Source organism: Gallus gallus, chromosome 2 (genome assembly GCF_016699485.2).
Source record: "Gallus gallus isolate bGalGal1 chromosome 2, bGalGal1.mat.broiler.GRCg7b, whole genome shotgun sequence".
Lineage (NCBI taxonomy): Eukaryota > Metazoa > Chordata > Aves > Galliformes > Phasianidae > Gallus > Gallus gallus.
In genome coordinates this window covers 5,431,754-5,452,288 of record NC_052533.1, presented here as the reverse complement: position 1 = coordinate 5,452,288, position 20,535 = coordinate 5,431,754, and the positions used below count along the sequence as shown (strand labels likewise).

Sequence of the window (20,535 nt, the reverse complement as noted above, 5' to 3'; positions counted from 1 at the left end):
CTCTCCCATCACTCAGCCTGATTCTGGAGACAGCTCTCAACTCAAAACCAGCATCCAACAGACAAACCTACACAGCTGGCTTTAAAACTGAAAACACAAGACACAATTTAGGTGGCCGAGAGGCCAAATGAGGGTTGGAGGAATTGCTTCTTTTAGGTTGGGCAATGCAGGTCTGAAAGATCCGTCTCCACAGCTTAGGCTTGCTGTGCTCTGCCCTTCTCTCCTGCCATATGAGCATTTTCCAGGCAGAATGCAGACACTCCTATGATATATAAATCCAAAATTATTAGTAAGCTTGTGGTTTTCAAGCCCACATCTGCTGAATCTATCTCAGAGTTTCAGGATGTTACTTCTCTCAGGTAACAGTGTTAGAACAAGAGGCAATGGTTGCGCCATGGGAGGTTCAAGTTGGATATTAGGAAAGATTTCTTCTCAGAATGAGTGATAATGTATTAGAACAGGCTGCCCAAGGAGGTGGTGGGGTCACCATCCCTGGAGGTGTTCAAGAAAAGGGCAAATGTCTCACTGAGTGACACGGTTAGTGGGCATGGTAGTGATGGGCTGATAGCTGGACTATATGATCCTAGTGGTCTTTCCAATCTAAGTGATTCAATGATGTTGTGCCTGCATATCCTGCAAGTTTTATCTTGAAGTCAGCTTCAAGGCCACTGTCAGGAGGCAAGGTAGCAACAACTGCACCTCTTTCCATAGGTTAGTTCATCCTGCTGCTCCTTCCCCATGACCCTCAAACCCCATATTCCTTTATCTTGCAAACAGCTCTGCTGTGGTAAAGATGCTGACAAAAATCTGGGTGGCAAAGTCATATACACCTTGGTTACATAGTTCCACCACAGAAGCCTCTGTTTTGAAAACCATTTCCAAAATATGCAGCTCACTTGCTCTTCTGGCCATCCAGTTCCTGGATCAGACAGGAACCACGTGATTTTACCTCAAATAAGATTGATCAGTGATGTCCAGCAGGGAACTACCTTCAAGTACCTATAACAAGAAAAACATGGGCTTTCCTTCTTCCTCAGGGTAACCTCTTAGGCATGTGCAACCTCTGGGTCATTTACAACCTGTTTTGTTGTTGTTTTTCTTTTTGCATTGTATAGGACTGCCTATAGTAAGGTAAATATCATCTCCCTATTCATTCACACAGGTTTTCTCTCTCCTGCTGTCTGCTGCCCAGTCCTAGAATAAAAACTGGTCCTATCTTCAATACAGCAAAGTGACCATCAGCTGTAAGGTGATAGATATCTTTTAAGTACTCCTGGCAAAACAGGAGATAATGCTATCACTTGAGACTTGAGTTAGCACTTAGGCTTGATCAACACACAGTTCAGAGGAGGTGGGAAATAAAGTGTGTCCTTGATGCCATTTCACATCCTCACCACTTTGCTTGCTAAAAAGTAATATATTTGCACAGGCAGTAACGGGTGCCCGGCTTCTGTGCCAACACAAGCTGCAGCTCCCTATGCTCACTGGTTTATTGCTAATGCAACAAATAGCCTTGGGTGTGCAGTATTTGTTGTGACAAGCTGGAAGAAGTTCATGCATCGGATGATGAAGTTGTTCTTGCTACTAGCAGGTACAATTGTCTTTTCCACTGAACTAGTAGTGCAATTCCTCCTCCTTTTGCTCTCAAATTTTTCCCCTTTTTGATTTTTTTTTTTTTTAATATTTCACAGACATTTTGCTCTACTTTCAGCAGTTTTGTTGAGTCTCCATTTTCAGAGTTTATATGGGGTTAGGGTCAGTGTTAGAACCACTCATGCTGAAATACTTTGAATGCTCTGTTATTCCTACAGCATGGCCTCAATATGCATGGCAAACTCCTTGCAGAGCAAAAGCTGGACAGGACCCCAGTAGAAGTCCATTTTGAGGACTGGAAAGTAGCACAGATCTTGGCTGAAAAACTCAGCTTTCCTGAAGACAACAGCTTGATTGTGTTTGATCACTGAAGCACTACATTTAACCATCCTATCTAGCAAAGCACACGGTGAGAACAAGGCTGCTCTAAGTTGATAGGAAATGCACGCAGAGACAGAGGGACCTCCAGGCAATGTCCAGGATCACACAAGAGCCAAATTCCCCTTCTCTCTATATCTGATTAGCTGTGTAAGGCATGCATTTGCTCTGCTCTTGATAGCTAAAAGCTTGCATCCAGTGCTGTCTGGTGGGGTGAGAAGTGGCCCTACTTGGAAGGAAGCAAAAGCAAGGTTCTGGAGGAAAAGAAAGAAAAAAAAGAATGGTGGTGAAGACAAAAACTCTGTAGAACTGTCGGTGGAAGGATCCTTTATCAGGCCCCTGGGACTGAAGGGAGCATTCTGGGGCTATCTGTGGAGGGTTGAAGGGGAGATCAAACAACCCATAAAATGAGAAAACCAGTTTTCCCTGTGGTTGAAGGATATTGTCAAGATAAAGACAGGGGATGTTATTTTTTTTTTTCTTTTCTCCATGAATTCATCAATTTAAGGTAGTAGCTATCATTTTCTCCTCCTTGAGATCAGTCCCTGGATTCTCCAGCCAGGTTTGGCAACACTATTACATGTCCAACGACCTCATTCAGCTTGTTCCAAAGCACCCACTGAAAACATCACTCAGAGCAACATTCACCTCTTAATCTCACACAGACACGGGCTCTCCTCTCTGGTGTGATGGTCCTCTCCTTCAAAATCATGATTCCCTTCACTTCAACATGCTTTCGCCTTTCCTTTGTGGGACATCACATCCCAAGATTCCTTGAGGCTGACTGAACTGAAAGCAACACTAGAGCTCCCTAGCCTGACTGTGGTGGTCTTTAATAAGCTCTTTCCAGCTCTCACTCCAGAGGGTCTAATGCACTCAATATATCATCTGATTTCACCTGTTCTCACCACTTAGAGGGACAAGTCACAGACCAGAAGAGACAGGAACAGTGTTTAAGCAAAGTCCTGCCCTTAGAAAGTAACTTCTAAAAATAATTGCAGGTAATTCATATGAATGCATCCTTTGACTTGGCTTAACTGGGCTTGACTTTATGTGACTAGACCAGAACAGAAACTTCATTGGGAAGAAAGATACAAAACCACTGAGATCAAGGCTGAGAGGCATGAGACTCTTTGCCCTGGCGAAGTGTGAGAGGTGATCTCATAACTGCTTATAAACATCTATAGTGTGGGAGTCAAGTCGATGGAGGTAGACATTTTGGAGGCATGCAATAGAAGAGGAGACAGTGGACAGAAACTGGAACACAGCAATGTCCATACTAACACAAGGAAGAACCTCTTCACTGCGAGAGTGATGGTGCACAGAAAGAGGCTGCCTTGTGGAGTCTCCTTCTCTGGAGATATTCAAAACCCACCTGGACACTTTTCTGTGCAACATACTGCAAGGAACTGCTTTAGCAGGGGGTCGGACTCAACGACCTCCAGAGGTCCCTTCTGACCCCTCTGATTCTTTGATTCTGTGACTGAGCACTTCAGGGATAACCAGAAGTTAAGGCAGTGTTAGCTTGAAGTTAAAACACGTGCACTTGTGTGCAAAGTACCCAGCAGCATAATCCCATTGTCATCTAAAGCTCCTACCTCCATAATACAAAATTTTGCCACTTTCAATATGAAATTGCTACTTCGAGTAACAAAGATCTCTTTAGATTTTCAAAATACAGACATGGCTGGACTATTCAGGCTTAAAAGTCACTATTTGCCTAAAGAAGACTTTCTCAATCTATATTTAAGCATCATAACCAAGATGCTGTTATCTGATTCAGCATTTGAAGCATTAAAAAAATACAACACAATAAACATTCACTTTAGCTGTTTGAGGCTGTAAAATTGGGGGGAAAAAAAGGTCAAAACTAGCCACACAAAACCATACAAAACGTGGTAAATGCTTAAAGGACTGCAAATAATGCAATGGGAACAATGGGAAGCAGGGGTGGCCTTGGTGATTGGTCAGAATGAATGAGGGCTCTTTGCCTAACCAGGACTCTGCATTTTCCTCCACCTTCCTCTGCCTCATTCTTCACCTCAATGGCTCAACCCATCGGAGGAAGAAGAGGGATGGAGCAGAGCAGCTGTGGCTGTGCAACTCCTGGGCTCAGCACTACAGGGAAAGGCAATGCTGAGGAACCATCCTTTGCCCATTTCTAATCTGGGCACCGTTGAGTTTCCCATTAGCAGCAGAAGGGAATGACTCACTGCACACCAGTGCTTGGACCGAAGCGCTCTGCACACACACTGAGTCAACAACAGAGCAAAACTAAACCTGTGGCCTCGTGCAGTGATAGGAACCACAGAGGTACCCCTCCTTGCAACTCTCCTTCCCAGTGCAGGAGAGGAGTCTTACGCTGAGCACACCTAGGTCACACAGTACATAGCCCCGTTAGACATCCCTGGACCAGCTCCAAATGAATAAAAGCATCCCCCAGCACATAACAATAATAGGTCAGGTCCTAGAAGCAATAAAACCACATTAGCAGCCTGTAAAACTATGCTAAGTAGCCTCTCTGGTTGTGCCCTGAAAAAAATTGCCTCCTCTGGTAGCTCTTTACTGCAACCACTTACATGAGTATCTGCATTTTTTAGGTGCAGAGCAAAAGCTCTTTGGACAGGGAGAGCACCCTGAGTGCAGAGGGAGTATGAGGAGCGAGGTGGGCTCTTGCAGCAGAGCTTCCTCCTGTCTGGGGTTGACTGCCCAAAAGCACAGGGTGCTTTGGGGTGCTGGGAAGTATGACGACTCCCTAGGGTTGGGGGCACCCCTTTGGCCAAGAGTGCAGGAACCTGACTGCTGAACTGAAGCAGATCCTTCAATCCCAAAGTCAGGCTTGGCCATAAACTTGCAGAAATTCCCAAGACTAAAAATATTTTATTTCCCCAGCGAAGCAGAGCCAAACTCATCACTATCATTAATATTTATTATTACTCTCAGGGCACATAACAAAGGTGAACGATCTCTGCTACAAGGTGCTTACAAGGAGCCCCACATTCCTTACACAGGAGTGGTGTTTCCTCCCAGGGCCACCCTGCAGCTGATGCAGGGATGACTGGGGAGCCCAGCAGAGACTGGGGTTTTGTTAAGATGTTTTTTCCAGATAATAACTGATTAAAGTTTGTATTCTGAGTACAGCTATGCCGTAGGCTTATGAAAATCTTCTCATTTGAAAGTCATTTTCCTCCTCTGCATCTGGGACAATCAGCAGCATGAAACAGAAAATAATAATAAATAAATATGCATCAGCCCAGAGTTTGTATCCAGAGAAAGCCAGGCCTTGTGTTTCCCACTGAGGGACCCTGGTATCAGTGGGTCTGAAAGACAGAATGCTGGTACTTTCTGTAAATGAAAAAAATAAATCAGTGAGTCTTGAATATCTCCACAGAAGGAGACTCCACCACCACTCTGGGCAGCCTTTTCCAGGGTCTGTCAGCCTCACGGCAAAGAATTTCTTTCTCATGTTCAGGTGGAACTTCCCATGTTCCAGTCTGTGGCCACTGCCCCTTGTCCTGATGCTGGGCATTGCTAAACAAAGCGTGGCCCCAGCCACTTGACTCCCACTCATTAGATATTGATAAGCATTGATAAGATCCCTCCCTCGGTCTTCTCCACAGTACAAAACACTTTAATTAAAAAGAAAATAAAAACAGAACAGGAAATAAAAGAATAAAAGGAAGACAAGAATAGGAGGCCCAGCGATAAATTAAAAATACACAGTGAGAAATGTGTGGCTAGAGGCATCACTGGCCTTCCTGAGGACAAGAAGGAACTTTTCAGACACTGAAGGACCAAAATATATCCATACAGATTTCTGTTCTGCACTCAGGAAAAAAAACATACAGCAGAGTGATAACATGCTGAGAATGACATTCTTTCCACTTCAGAAGTGATAAAGAAGTACGACACACAGCAGCTTGTCTAGCCTGACTTTTTGAATCAACAAGTCAGGATAACTACTCCCAAGTGCTACTACAGACTAAAGATGGGCTCCGAGCATCAGTGTTGCTTTCCTATGTTTGGGGACTGTTGTGAATGACCAGGAGAAAACCAGTATTTTGTAAGGATGAACAGAAAAATCTGAGTGACTGTTGGCCTTTCTGCTTTCTGGGTACAAGAGGAGAAGAGCTGATGCAGGACTTGCTTAATCAGGGCTGAGAGGGCATTAATATAATTTGATGGGAACATTACCTTTCTATAGTGCTCAGATCTGATGTCGCCAAGTCAAGGGTTATGGTGATGAACTAGAAAGATCGAAGGAAGCATCACTAAGGGCAATTACAGGCTGGAAAACAGGCTTATGGTAAATGATGCAGAGAGCTCCATCATACCTAAAAGTAAGGGAAGGGATGAATTCACCGCTGTACCCTTGGACAGGTACAGATACAACAACTCTGCTGCTGTGCATATTGCAGAGGGCTTTGCAGTTTGTTGGACAAAGACAGAAGAAATCCAACGGCCAGAAAGTGGAACCGAAGAAATATAAATTAGGCCAAATGTGTATATTATCAACAGAATAATTTAACCATGATTTATCAAAGACTGTCAGTTTACCAAAGACTGAAGGATGGAAAAGCTGCCTCCCTGGGCAGTCAGATCTAGTGGCTGGCAGTCCTGCTCATGGCAGGGAGGTTGGACCTAGATGATCTTTAAGTCCCTTCCAACCTAAGCCAGTCTATGATTCCATCGTTATATGCTCTGCCACCAACACTAATGAATTATGGGGAGTCCTCTGCTATTCTGTAAATGGATTAGATGGTCACAGTTTTACTTCAGTAATCTCTGAAGGATAGAGTTAAGCCTAAATCCTATAACCTGTATTTTTTTTTTTATCCCACTGCCAAATCAACAGAAAGGCACAAATACTGCACTTGGGCTTGAAAACAATGCACAGCACAGCGTGTAGGCCTGGAACAAAACGGGAAGGGACAGAAGAGAAAGCTATCCAGTTACAAATAAGAGGCAATGGTGAGAAATGCCCACTGCCCATCCAGACCTGCACAGGGTCCCTCCCTGCCAACAGGACGATGGCTCAAATCCCCATTCCTCTCCCGTCCAGGGGCTGTACTGCAGATAGGCGAGCACTGTCCCGCGACACCACCCAGCCTGCCAGGGAGTGGGAGATAGTCAGCCTAAAAATAGGCTGTCCTGTGCTTTGGCTCTCCCCTCCCTCAGTCCCCAGGGCACAGGGCTGGCGGTTCAGCAGAAAACAACCAGAAAAGCAGTGGTATTTTTGGAGATGGAGGAGTGGGATGCAGCACGTGGGTCACCGCTTGACCTCACGTTTCTCGGAAAGAGCCTTTTCTGTGATGTTTAGCACTGGAGTTGCAACCTGAGCCCCACGCATGTCCTGTGAGGGACAGTGCAGAGCAGCACAGCCCGACCCGGCTGTCCTTGGCTGACCTATGGCTAAAGCCAACACACAGCAGCTGAGACCGAACTTTGTCGCGCGAGGAGCACAGATCCCACCACAGATCCCCCACTTGGAGTCCCTCCAGAACAACCACCACCCCATTTGCTTACACAGCCCACGGATCACTGATTTCTGGTTGGAGGAAGCAGCCTTTCCGGGCAGCAAAGCCTCACAGGACAGTCTTTAACAGGAACTCCATTGATGTTTAAGGTCCTTGTAGGACTTTGACGAACACTTGAACTTTAGTCTGACATTTATGTGCCAAAAACTCTGTATGAAGCCTAAATCAAGAGACCATGCTTTCTGCTATTGATGCTTTCTCTCACATACAGCTCTACAAAGCTCCTGAACATCAGTAACATTCCAGAAATCATCAGCTCTGCTTTTAACTGAGAACAAGTCAAAATCAATTAGAGATTGATCTCAATTATGTTTTTTTTTTTAATTTATTTTTAGCATGCAGTTCAGTAACTAAAGTGAAGAAATGCAATCGATGAAGCTAACTTGCTTTTAAGCAAAGCTATTGCCCAGATTATAACACATTTTTTGCAAAGTTTCTCAAGCTCACAAAGGCAACTGTGTAAATAATGTCACTTATTGAATTCTGCAGAGTGGTCTAACAGCAAGACTGATGGGTTGCCTAATACACTGTGTAGTTGCTATAAGCAATAATCTCCCATGCTAATCACAACTATCACATTCATTAACATTATAGAAACCTCCTGAAAGAAATAATGTACCGGGGAACCATTCAAACATGTGCAAAATCAGCTATGAATATAAAACTAGCTTTCTAACTAGCATTAGGAAAATACGAGAGCCAACATGAGGATATTTTACATCACACGGACCTACGTGTGTGAGGACCTGCATTTCTGAGTCTGAGAATCAAAGAATCAGAGGATATCCAGAGCTGGGAGTTTTCCACAAGGATCACCAAGTCCAACTCCTGGTTCCAAGCAAGACCATCCAAAATCCAAACCACTTTGTGTGTTCAGCTCCCACAGTTTACAGTGAGCATTAACTGATGGTGCTCCACGCTCATGGTGGGATCCTGGTCCACTGGAGTGAGAGAACAGAATGTCTTTGCAAGAGCATTCCCCTGGGTTTCACTGAGGGTATGAGAAATCCAAAACTACTGCCATGAGGAACACCGCATCAGCCAGCAAACATGGAGCATGTTGGCACACCTGCCCTTGTCATAGGATCATTAGGGTTGGAAAGAGCACTAAGATCATCTAGTCCAACCATCACCCCGTGCCTGTGACCACTCTAGACCATGTCACTGAGAGTGACACCTACCCTCTACTTGAACACCTCCAGGGATGATGACTCCAACACCTCCCTGGGCAGCCAGTGCCAATGCCTCACTACTCTTTCGAAGAAGAATTTTTTTCTAATATCCAACCTGAACCCTCTGTACTTTCAAACAGTTTCTTCAAAGGAGCATCTGAATCACCAAGTTGTGCTTGAATTGAGACAAGACTTCATGAGAGCCACACATTGCTGCTCAGTGTGTTTTGTTGCTGAACGGGGTTGACATTTGGGATGGACAACTCGACAGACTCATGGAAGTGCTGACAAACACAAGGAGCCATCTCACCATGTAAGCAGTACAACTGGCACAATCCTCACCTTGGAAAACATAACTATCAACCACAATCCCGTGAGGCTGTTCAGCTGTATGGAAACATGGGGCTAGTGGGCAGTGCTGCCGTTGGCCTGGGCATGAGAAGCTCTAAGTGAAGATGCCCAAAGGGAGGGCATGCAATGAGGGACCTCTACAAAAAGGCTCACCCAGCCCCAGAGGAAGGGTATGGAACTGGATGGGCTTTAAGACTCCTTGCACCTTAAGCCATTACATTGTTAATTGGGCCACCGTGATTTATGTTTTGGGGTCAGCAGGCCCCAGTTTTGGTCCATAAAGTAAAAAAGCAGTCATGTAAACCCTATCTTACCTTAGCAAAATGCTTAAAAATTATATATGATTATATCCCAAACCTGGCTATGAACATTCTATGTAACACAGAGCAAAAAAAAAAAAAAAAGAGCATTTTGATCTGTAAGTGATACCAGAGAATGGGTTCAATTGCTCAGCAAAGGCAAAGGCTGCTGCAGATTGGGGCTGAAGGTGGCTCACAGCCACCTCTGTGCTACTTTGATCCCGGGCCAGTCCCCGCGGTGGCTGTGCTAATCTGTGCTGACTGCGGGTGCCTCCCAGCAGGCTCAGTGACAGCTGGGGATTACTGGGGTCAGGGGCACCCTCCATTTTCCCTTCCTCATACCACCTCGCAGCCATGCCTGAGGTCAGGGTTGGGGGAGAAGCGGCCACAGCCTTGCTGTGAGGATGCACATGCACTGGGGAGGTCCTCAGCATATCTGACCTAGCTGCAGATGTCCCTGTTCATTGCAGGGGAGTTGGACTAGATGACCTTTAGGGGTCCTTTCCAACACAAATGATTCTGTGATCACCCCGCACTGCATCTCAGCCCCATTTGCAGCAGCATTATGCAGTAGACAGGCACACATCCCCCATCTGACACCACAGGTGACAGATCACAGCAAATTGGAGAATGTGCAACTAGTGAAGTTAGAAATGGTGTTCCAGCTGGTGGAGCTGGAAATGGCATTTCCAATACCCCTGTCTTATTCCTGATTTTTAGAGGTTTTATGTGTGTGTGTGTGTGTGTATGCATATATATGTGTATGTATATACATATATATATGTGTGTGTGTGTGTATGTATACGTATGTGCGTGCATATATATATTTATGTATATATATATAGGCTTTTTATTCATACTTGATTTGGTGCCAGCACAAACATCCCCCAGACAGGCAGGGGAAGCTATCCTTAGGTATATATGGGAGAAGATTAGAGTAGAGGGTCAAGATCCTCTTGGACAATGTCTATATCCCTTTTCCACCTCTCCTGGTCCTTATTAGGACCACAAATCTTTATGATGAAGTCTTTACAGATGTGATTTCAAAAGGGACTGAAATCCTAGAGCTTTGCTCCTTAAACTTCATTTAAAATTACATAATATTCCCTATGTACCCTACAGCAAGCATTACATGACCTCAGGACCTTGGTTAACATAGGTTGAATGGACACAGGCCTGGCAATGGGGTAACAAAATACAATACAAAATAGTACAAAACAATAAAAGTTCTTTGAACAACCACCCTATGGACCTGTGCTGGATCAGCTGTTGAGAAGCTGTGTGGCTGAATCACTCTACAGGCACCTTCTTACAGAACAACAGAATCATCTAGGTTGGAAAAGGCATTCCTTTGAGTCCCTCTACTCTTTATCCAGGAATATCTTTCAACAAAACTTGCGTAACTCAAGTATCTTCCAGTCCCAAACCTCCAAACCAGGTAATCCAACAGGTTGAAATACTACAGGATAGGACAGATGCATAGTAAGAGCAGCAGCAAAACCAGTCTTCTTAGGAAACCAGGCAACAGCTTGTCCAATGAATGACTGAACACAGGAAACACTGCAATAATGCAACAGCATTGTTGCGTTCTTCTTACATTCAACCAATCCAGGCACTACGGGGATACAAAAGACATTACATCTGTCCTAAGAGTTAATCAAAAAACACCTGCAAGACACCATTAGAAAATTCTAGGGGGGGGGAGAATAGTGCTTAGAAATATAATGCCTGGTCCAAAGTCAAAGGGAGCTTTACTTTTGGCTGCATCGGGCTCTGGATTAGGGCCTTAAAATAGTGCTGGAAACATTCCAGAAAACTTATTTCAGCTACATTGAAAGCCTGTGCTTTGCAGCTATTCAGTAATTTCCACAGTTAGTGTTAAACTATCCAGGGAACCTTTATGCTCATAAACAAATCCCCTTTCTCCCTTATGTTGCATTTACGTTGACGTTGCATCATTGACTTCAATAAACAGTCTCCTGATTCACCGTGAGGAGACAGCCGTCAGAATTAGGCACCAGAGATGTGCCTAAAAGCCTTGTTTCAAGTTCTGAATATCAATTTAGCTAATTAATAACAGAAAACCGCAGCCCAGAATCTTTCAGTGTTTTCAGACCATAACCTCATATTTATTTCTCCCCATTCCCAGGAGAACAGCACCAGGAGTTTTTATTATTGTTATATTACTTTAAAGTTTCAGGGTCTTTTTTTTTTTTAACCATATCTCCTCAAAAAAGAAGAATATGTAACCTAGAGCACTGTTTCTGGGGGTGTTTACAGCCACAGGTTGTCCAAGCCACCCTGAGAAGTCAGGTGGACATTCATCTACATTGCTGCCACTTGTTGGGACACCATGGGGCCATGAGTGAATCCTTTGTGCTTTTCAAGTTTAGGGAACTACATAGGAAAGAAAACCTACTGCAACCCGAGCAAAACTTCCACTAAGGGTAAAAGAATCCAAGAATTCAGACTTTCCCAGGAAGGCTCCTACCCCCATTTCATCCTCTGTGAAGAATTCAGAGCTTCGATTTGAAACTCAATGAACCCAGCAGGAACAGGAGTGCAAAGGAAATTTGTTGCAGACCCTACAACATTATATTGAGAAACTGTATTACTTCAGCTAAGGAAGTACTGAAATGTTAAGAAATGATGGAACAAAGCAAAAAAAAAAAAAAAGAGGAAGAGAGAGAGGATTTATTCTATATTTTTCCCCTCACATATTCCTATGTGTTTTTTTTCTTAGCGATGTCATGTGGTTTCATAACAACTATTCACTTTCCTCTCTTTATCTAACAGCTGTCTGCTGAAAAAGACTCATAAAAAAAATCTAAGCATGTTAAAAATGAGAGAAACTATTCATATGCAATGTATAATTGCATACTATATTTAAATCCTTGAACATTATCTTTCAAATTATATTTAGTTTCAACAGGAGGGGAAAAAATCCCTTTACTTTCTGGCATTGGCAATAGAATTTGTGTACTGTTTTCAAATACAACAGCTCTTTCTGAGAAACTTTTGCCAGGGAATAACTAATGGTTCAAGACAGGGAATCTGGCTAGATCAGATGTATTCTGACACTGGCACACTAACTGTCACCCAGGGCAAAACTGGGGAGTCCTCAGGGAAACTGCTGTACAAATCTGGATTAGCTCTGCCGAAGTCAGATGAGTTGATCGGGGTTTATGGAGCCGAGCACAGAACCTGGCCCTGTGCTTCACGAATGTACAGACCCTCTCAGTGCCTCCAGCAGCACAGGAGCTGTGCATCACTCCACGTTGAGGGCTTAAGATGCAGCTGGAGAGGCAATGGAGATGATGTGCTTGGCCCTTGGAAAGGCGAGGAGGCAGCTGCGTCACACCGCTGTGCTACATCAGGGGAGCAAGGATGGTCAGAAACCCTCATCCAGAAGGAAAGGACAGCGCTCGTAACATGCAAAGCAAGACAAGGACACAAACACTGGGGAGCTTTGGAGGGGAGGTCTTCTCCTGGTCAAGGAGGTGGCACCATCAGCTGCATCCGATGGAGTATTCCAAGCTGCCAGGCAGGGAATATGCATCGGTGCAGGGGGTGCCTTGACCACAGCACCCAGCCCCATGACACACAGTGCAATTACCCTGTAGTGATCAGGAAGGTGTTTTAAAAACGCTTTGGCGTGATTCTATAATTGTGCATTATGTAACATGTCTGACACAGACCTCAGACGATGCTAAATGCTCGTCTGCGGGTCAGGTTGTAACACTCTCATGATGCGTTTCCAAGCTGTGCAGGTTGGGCTGGAGCTTTCCCATTAATTCTCCACAGTCAGTACTACATCTCCAGCCACGCAGGCAGCTGAAGGGCTTCCCACTGCCACAGAAAGCCTCCCCCCAGCATTCCTCTCTTTTTGGTGCCTACATTGTGTGTTCTGTGATGAAATTCACACACATCACTCATCCTTATGAGCTTTACACAATGGTGAAGGTTGCATTTAATTGTCACCAGTAAGCTTTCTGAAAACTTGGTATTTTTCAGGATTTCCCTCAGGCAATGTCTGCCCTTGTCTTCCTCATCCTTGGAGGTGTTCACATGTTGAACGGGGCCCTGGGGACCCTGAGCTGGTGGTTGGCAACCCTGCCCATAGCAAGGGGGTTGGAACTGGATGATCTTTAAGGCCCCCTCCAACCCAAGCCATTCTGTGATTTTATGACTGTACAGCCCAGCAGTAAAAATGCTCTTTGGAGGACTGAAGTAGCCTGGCAGAGGGGCACAAAACCTGAGCTAGCTCTGACAGGGGTGAACTCTGCACACTCAGAATCAGCAGAAGTGATCCCCGTGTGCTGTTCTGTTCTGATTACCCAGGGTCAAGTAGATACCTGGTTCCTGTGACTTCTAGACCCCATGTCAGCATGCTGTAAGCCACCCTGGAGGAATGGTGACATATTCAGACACTGAGACACAAACAACCTTTTTGGGAAGTGACTATTTCATTACAATAAGAAAAAGAATCTCTGAAAAATCATTATAAACAATGTAATCGTTGTGAATGGACTATCTAAGCCATCTCCAATTAATGGGTCTTGAAAGAATTTGTTCATGGGCGAATTCTTCCATACCTTCCTATTGCACAGATGTTTCAGCGTTATATAAAGCATTCAGAAACAGCAAAAAGAAAAACAGACTTCTCTAAAGCCCCAAACCACAGCTTCTTGGTCAAAAATCAGCCTACAAATTCCACAACTACTGAGAGACACTTTATTGTCTCTCTATTGTCTTTACTGAGAGGCACAAATTACCCATGCCCCAGTCTGCCTTTAGTGTTATGCCCTCAAATACTAACCACCCCTATAACTTCATAGACGCTCTGTACGAATACTGAAGCTAGAATAAAAGTAGTAAAGCATCATTTGAAAGATCATATGTTGGATAAAGAGCAGCTTTAGAACCTTAGGAACCCAGCTAGCTTTATAAAGGACCTCTAACCAGTTGGTAGGGCTTTTCACCACTGCCATAAAAAAACCTCTTTGGCAGAAGCTGTGCTTATCAGGAAAGTTCAAATCAAGCTGAAAGTTGAAACAAACAACCTGGTAAAGAACAGAGTTATTTTTTTTCAGGATAGAGCACAAGTTGTTACCACTTTCAAATTAAGTACCTAAAAAAAAGAAAAAATAAAAGGAAAGCCTCAGTGCTTAACAGCATCTGTAACAAAACACACTGAAAAATTACAACTTCATTATTTGATATGATACCTTTCTATTCAAAAAGCTACAGCAATATCATGAAATGAATAAAAAATGAAATCCAAGCCATTTTTGTCATGCAGAATTGAGGCAAAAACATCTTCCTCGATTACAGAGAGCAGGGAAGTACGTTTTTGCAATGCAAAATAAGGGATCTTTTGACATCATTGAAAGTTTTGCACACAGAAGAGGAAACCTCCTGAGTCACATCTCCTCAAAGGTGGATGTGTTAAAGGAGAGGGAACTTTTGTGCTTCACTTGCCATTTTTCCTGAGGGTATGCCCCAATGAACTGTTACTGATAAGAAACCTGAATAGGAAGGGTACAAACTATGGTTGTGATTGCTGGCAGCACGTGTGTTTAATAAAACCACCGTGCTTTCTATTCTGCTTATGTTGTCCTTCCAGTATTCTCCCAGCCTGCTCAGGGATTGGAAAACAGACAGCTTTGACCGGTATGCAGTTGTTCTTCCAGGCTGAGACCTAAGCAGCTCCACTGTGGGATCTCACCCACTGCCACGGGGCAGCTCAGTGACACCATACCAGAATGAGTGGGAAATAAACAAACTCTGTTAATCTAAGGAACATGGGCTGTCTTTGGAAGGGTGACCACATCACCTGCAGCTCAACTTGAAGGAAGTCACAGTCTGATGGAGCAAAAGGAGCCTCCTCAATAAACTTTCTTATCTCTTCTGTGACACAAAAACAACCAGGAGAGAGGGGTTAGGGACATACCAGTTCTCAAAAAAAAAAAAGTTTTCTTTTTCTCATTATTAGTAACTCTAATTACTTTGAAAGAAGAGCAGTGAGATAAGTCCTGCAGAGCCAGAAATGTGACCTGATTTCCTTCCTGATTTAGAAACTGCCACTTTGCAAGAGAAACCCAAAGAGACAGAGCCAGGTGAAAGTGGGCCCAATGGTTGGTTCGCAAAATAAATAATAAAAAATCAATAGCAAAATAATTAGGGTTTTAGTTCAGTCATAAAGACAACGCTTAGTTTAAAGATAAACAAACGTTTATCATGTTTATCTGAATGGTGTGATAGCATGGACAAGATAGTCACTCTAAGCAAACAGGAATATACCTGACTGACTTCATGTATTTTTCTCTAGGTTAGAATCACAGAATGGTTTGGGTTGGAAGGACTTTAAAAGCAATCTAGCTCCAACCCCGCTGCCGTAGGCAGGGATATCTCCTGCTAGATCAGATTGCCCAAAGCCCCATCTTGAATATCTTCAGCAATGGGATAAGCACAAAAATAGACAGTAAAAGTGTGAAGCAGTGATAGAATTTAAGATATAAATTGCTTCAAATGCTGATTAAGACTCTACCACAAGACAGCATGTAAACAGAGGCAGAAGTTAAGCGTATACTTCAGAGATACACTGCCTTTGTGAAATATGAGTTTCATTTAACAGAACTGAGAAATTACTTGTTGCCACTTTTTAACTATCAGACCTATAATTTTTCAGAGTAATTCTTGAGGATGATTGGAGACAACTTACAAGGTAGTAATTTTCAGAAAAAAACTGAGCATCCACCCTCTGAAAACAAAAAGGTCTCTTTGTATTTGTCATATTGAGCTTCCAAAAGTAATCCAAGGTAGCAACATTGATCTGTTTCCTTCAAAAAACATGACCATGATTTCAGAACAACCACTCAACATGCTTTCACAGGCAAACCTAAAAGTTCTTTTCTCACATACATGGACAGAGCATTCCTTCAAGATACACAACTGAAAATGGTAAAAGAAAGTGGTAAAGAAAAGATAAATCCCTGCCTAATACAGAAAAAAAAAACAACAAGATTTTAAAAAGAAATTTAAACTAGTTCTATTTCATAAATCTCCTATACCTTTCAGAATGTCATTTCCTATCAGTATGATTTTAAATATAATTTTGATTATGCATTTAAATCAAGAATACAGTTACTACTCAACTGTTCTCTGTAGCCTGTGAAAGTCTTGTTAGGAGTGTGCTAGTCCCACAGGTGTTAGTCCATCATAGCAAGAACGGAGGCTAGTTTCTGATTCAGACCAGGAATATAATGCTTTCCACTGTGTTGCACTTTTTAGACTCTATCCTCATAAGCTGTCACCCAGAGTCAGGAAGCCTCGTAATCTACATACACCCTTCATGGTCAAGGTATTTGGGCTACATAGCCAATGATGCAACTGAGTTCCTCTGTGATCTCTGACAAGTGACTGAGGATATGAAACAACATCAATTCTCTACCATACTGTACAGACTTTTTGCGTGCTTTAAACATACAGGACTCCTCACAGCATGGACTATTTATCCATAAAAACACAGGTATCAAAGTCTGATCGTTTGTGTTTGTAAAATCCTTTGAGAGTCTTAGACAAAAAGTACCAATCTGCATTATATATGGATTCAGAATTAGTTTCAAGAACTGAGGAGACACACATTACAACATCAAACTCCAAGCAAAGTCAAATAATATATTCCTCTGTGCTTATTTCTGGCAATACTGTGGTCTGTCTCATACCAAAGATTACATAAACTCCACTACTTAAGTCTGAGAGCTTTTGGCACATTAATCTAAAAATACCACAACTTGCAGTGCTGGGCTCCATTGCTTAATTTTTGAGACACCTTCCCAAAAAGACACACTTTTTCCCTTAAGGATCAACTATTTCTGAAGGTCTCTGTCAACCATATTTGCTGTTTTTAGAGGCTACACCAGAAGAATAAAAACACTATCAAAATCATTGGACATCACTTCAGGCCTATTTGCATAATTCCTATCCCAACACAGCACAGTGCTCCCCCTCAACTTTTTTGGAATAAGGCATCTTATCAGAGGCAAGGCACCCCCCAGACCAACAGCAGAGACACTCAAAACCACCACTTCCTTGGTCCACTAGAAGGAGGGAGTTTCACTCCTCACTGCCTTACAGCTCTGACCTTTCCAGTTCTCTGCCACCAAAAGCTTATAGGATCTGCTGGATCCATCTGCAGCTCCACCTGGCCTGCTTTCCCACGCCAAAAGGACGGATCAAATATACGTGTCTGAAAACACATCCCTGCTTCCTCTTCGTGCCACCCGGGGGGGGGGGACCCTCCAACTCAAACCGCACCGCCTCAAGGCAAGAGGAAACCACTCGTGCAAAGCCCTCAAATCCCGCGAAATCGCAGCAAAAATCAACTTCAGCACCTTGGACAGGACACGCAAAATCGCGAAATGGGCACATCGGCCCTGAAAACGCAGTGACTGGACATGACCCTCTAGGACACATCTGCGGGCCTGTTTATTTTTAGTATTGACAAATCCTCTTTGAATCGCCGCGTTTATTCCACCATACGCCCTGTATTTCGGGAATAGCATCTCGTCGCCCTGGTGGAGAGAGAAATCGGGGCCACGAGCTCTGGGTCCGTCGCCCGTCTGCAGGATCGGCAGCTGCCCCAGCCTCGGCTGGAAGGGCTCAGCTCAAGCACTCGCAAAGCTCAGCTCATCCTTCCCAGGCAAAACAAGACCTGTTGCCATAGGTGAGCACAGCTCACGCGTTTCTCTGCTTTTTAGAAGCTCATCTCTACTTTCTCACCCATATATCCAGGAAAAAAAATAAAAAATAAAATAAAATAAAGGTCTGATTTGTTCCCGTTGCAGCCACACTTTGGTTGCATAACTTTTGCTTTAATTTAGCCTTCGTTCTCTCTTATGGCACTCCGAATATGTCACCGGTCCCCTCGGGGCTGCCCTGATCAAATCATGATCACCTTGCCAGCATGCTGCACAGCTCTCCCTGTTTTCCTCTACTTCCTTCAGCCAAGTGGAGTTTTTGATCTGTGCTGGTAAAAACTCCAAATGTGTCAAGTACGGGTGTTTTACAAAGGGCTTTGAGGAGAGTTGCATTAGGACATATGCTTAATATATTATGCCAGTTCTTACAAGTAATATCACTAACACTCTCATGATACACAAGAATGATTAATTTTCCTTGCCACCGCAGAAATAACCATCCAAGCTCATTTCTTCCCCTCGAAATGTGCCACTGAAATTCCATTCAAAGCCATCCGACACCACATGACATTCACCAAACAATTTGCAGAGTATTTTCTGTGTTGTTATCTCTTTCCGGCACTTCTGGACACGGAAGCAAGACGGAACCTAGACCAATTCCCAACCAGAGTTACTCTTCATCGGCACAATATCTACATCCACATCTCCACTTCCACAACCCGACACAAGCTCTGCTGAGCCAACTTCTCCCTCCTGAAGCCTCACCGCGCCCTGCCCGGACGGGACGGCACCGGTCCCACCTCGAGGGAAAAGTTTGGGGAAGGGGAAACCCCGTCGCGACAAATTCCTCCTTCCTCCGACTCGCTCGTAACCGGACGTCTCGGGGGGGGAGGGGGGGAGAAGGGGAAGGGGGGCTTCTCCTTATGCTTTTTTTCTTTTCTTTTTTATTAACAAGCAAACAAAAAAGAGAAACTTACATTGGTTTATTTAAATATTCCTGCTAAACCAAGAGTCCCAGAGCCACTTCATTGTATCCATAGAGTTTTAGTCCCCGAGCGGTCCGTCCCGCGGGAAGGGCCCGGCTGCGGGGCGCGCTGCCCGGCCGCCGCGGAGGGCTCATGGCTCGGAGCCGCCGCGCCGTGTGCGGCAACCGCGGGAGCGCAGCCCCGGCCGGGCGACGGGGGCGGGAGGGAGGGGAGAGGGAGGGCAGAGGGAGGGAAGGGAGGCACCTCCCGCCTCTCCCCGCCCTACCGAGAGGAGCCGGGCTGGGGCGGGCCGGGCCCGCAGCGCCCTCTGCCGCCGGTGGAAGGAGTGAGGGAAAGCGGGGAGGGGGGAAGAAGGATGGGGATGGGAAGGGAGGGAAGGGTGGGGAAGGGGAGGAAAGATGGGGGAAGGATGGGAGGGATGGGGAGGGGAAGGAATGACAGGGGAAGGGTGGAGAGGAAGGGTGGAGAGGGATGGAGAGGGAAAGGAGGGATGGTCGAAGGAGGGAGGGAAAAAAATGGAAAGGGGAGACAGATAGGAAGAGGGAAGGGGTGAGAAAGGCTGGGGAAGAAAGAATGGAAAAGAAAGTACTGAGGGACAGAAGGAAGGCTGGGGGGAGAAAATAGTGAGAAAGGATGGAGGTGAAAATAGAATGGACAAAGCACAGAAGGGAAGGAGGGATGGGTGAAGCACAGAAGGAAAGCATGAGGAACAAGGACAGGTTAAAGATAGAAAAGGAGAAAGTATAGGAAGGAAAGAACAGGTGAAGATATGGAGGACTGGTGAGGAAGGCAGGTTGGAGAAGAAGGTGGGATGGAACTGCAATGAAAGTTCGGGGTTATCACTGGAAGTTAAGGGGGTTTGGAGAAAGGAAGGAGTGGGGATGCCTGAAGGATGAGAGACAAGGGATGAGGTGGGACCGAATAGAGAGGGAAAATATTTGGAGAGGAAGGTGAGTACACGTGGGTAGAGAAGAGAGAGGGCAAAGAGATGGAGAAGAGAGTAGGGTGGAGGAAGTATGAGGAAGAAGGAGAGATGGGAAAAGGGTAGGGTGGGAAAAATGGAAGGGTGAGGGGAGGAGAGGGAAAAAAGAAGAGAAATGAAGAGGGAAAGGAGGAATGGAGAATAAAGAATGAGGGAGAAAGTTAGGAGTGGGCAAGGTGGAATAGAGAAAACTAGGAAGGAAGGTAGGATGGGGAAAAAGAGGGAATCTGAATGCTGTGGGCTGCCATCAGGTAGTTGAGGGGGTTTGAAGAAAGGATTTGACTGAGAGCAAGGAGACATGACAGGAGAGATGCTGGGGAGTAGGACAGGAGGACCCCAAAACCCAGGGGAAGGAGACAGACTGAGTAGTGCCAAAGTTGGACTTGGTTCTTCCCATGAACAGCAAAACACAACCAAATGTAAGGGCTCCTGCGACTTCCTGCCCCAAGTGCTTCAATCCTTAAGGAAGAGTTGAGGCTGGGTCATGCTTACAGAATGACATGGAAGTGAGCAAATACAGCAGCTTTTGCCAAAA

At 44.7% G+C, this 20,535-nt stretch overlaps 1 protein-coding gene across 6 annotated transcripts in view; it reads right to left on the bottom strand.

Moving 5' to 3' along the window:
• SCN5A (sodium voltage-gated channel alpha subunit 5) overlaps positions 1 to 19,190 on the bottom strand; it is a 205,374-nt gene extending 186,184 nt beyond the window's left edge. For 5 of the 6 annotated variants that reach the window (XM_040675933.2, XM_040675923.2, XM_015281250.4 and 2 more), the window contains exon 1: positions 19,010 to 19,173. The gene's annotated coding sequence lies outside the window, so the exon portion shown is untranslated. Of the gene's footprint in view, positions 1 to 19,009 lie in introns of all 6 variants that reach the window. The other variant, NM_001318446.3, reaches the window with a different exon arrangement.
• Between the last annotated feature and the right edge of the window lie 1,345 nt (positions 19,191 to 20,535).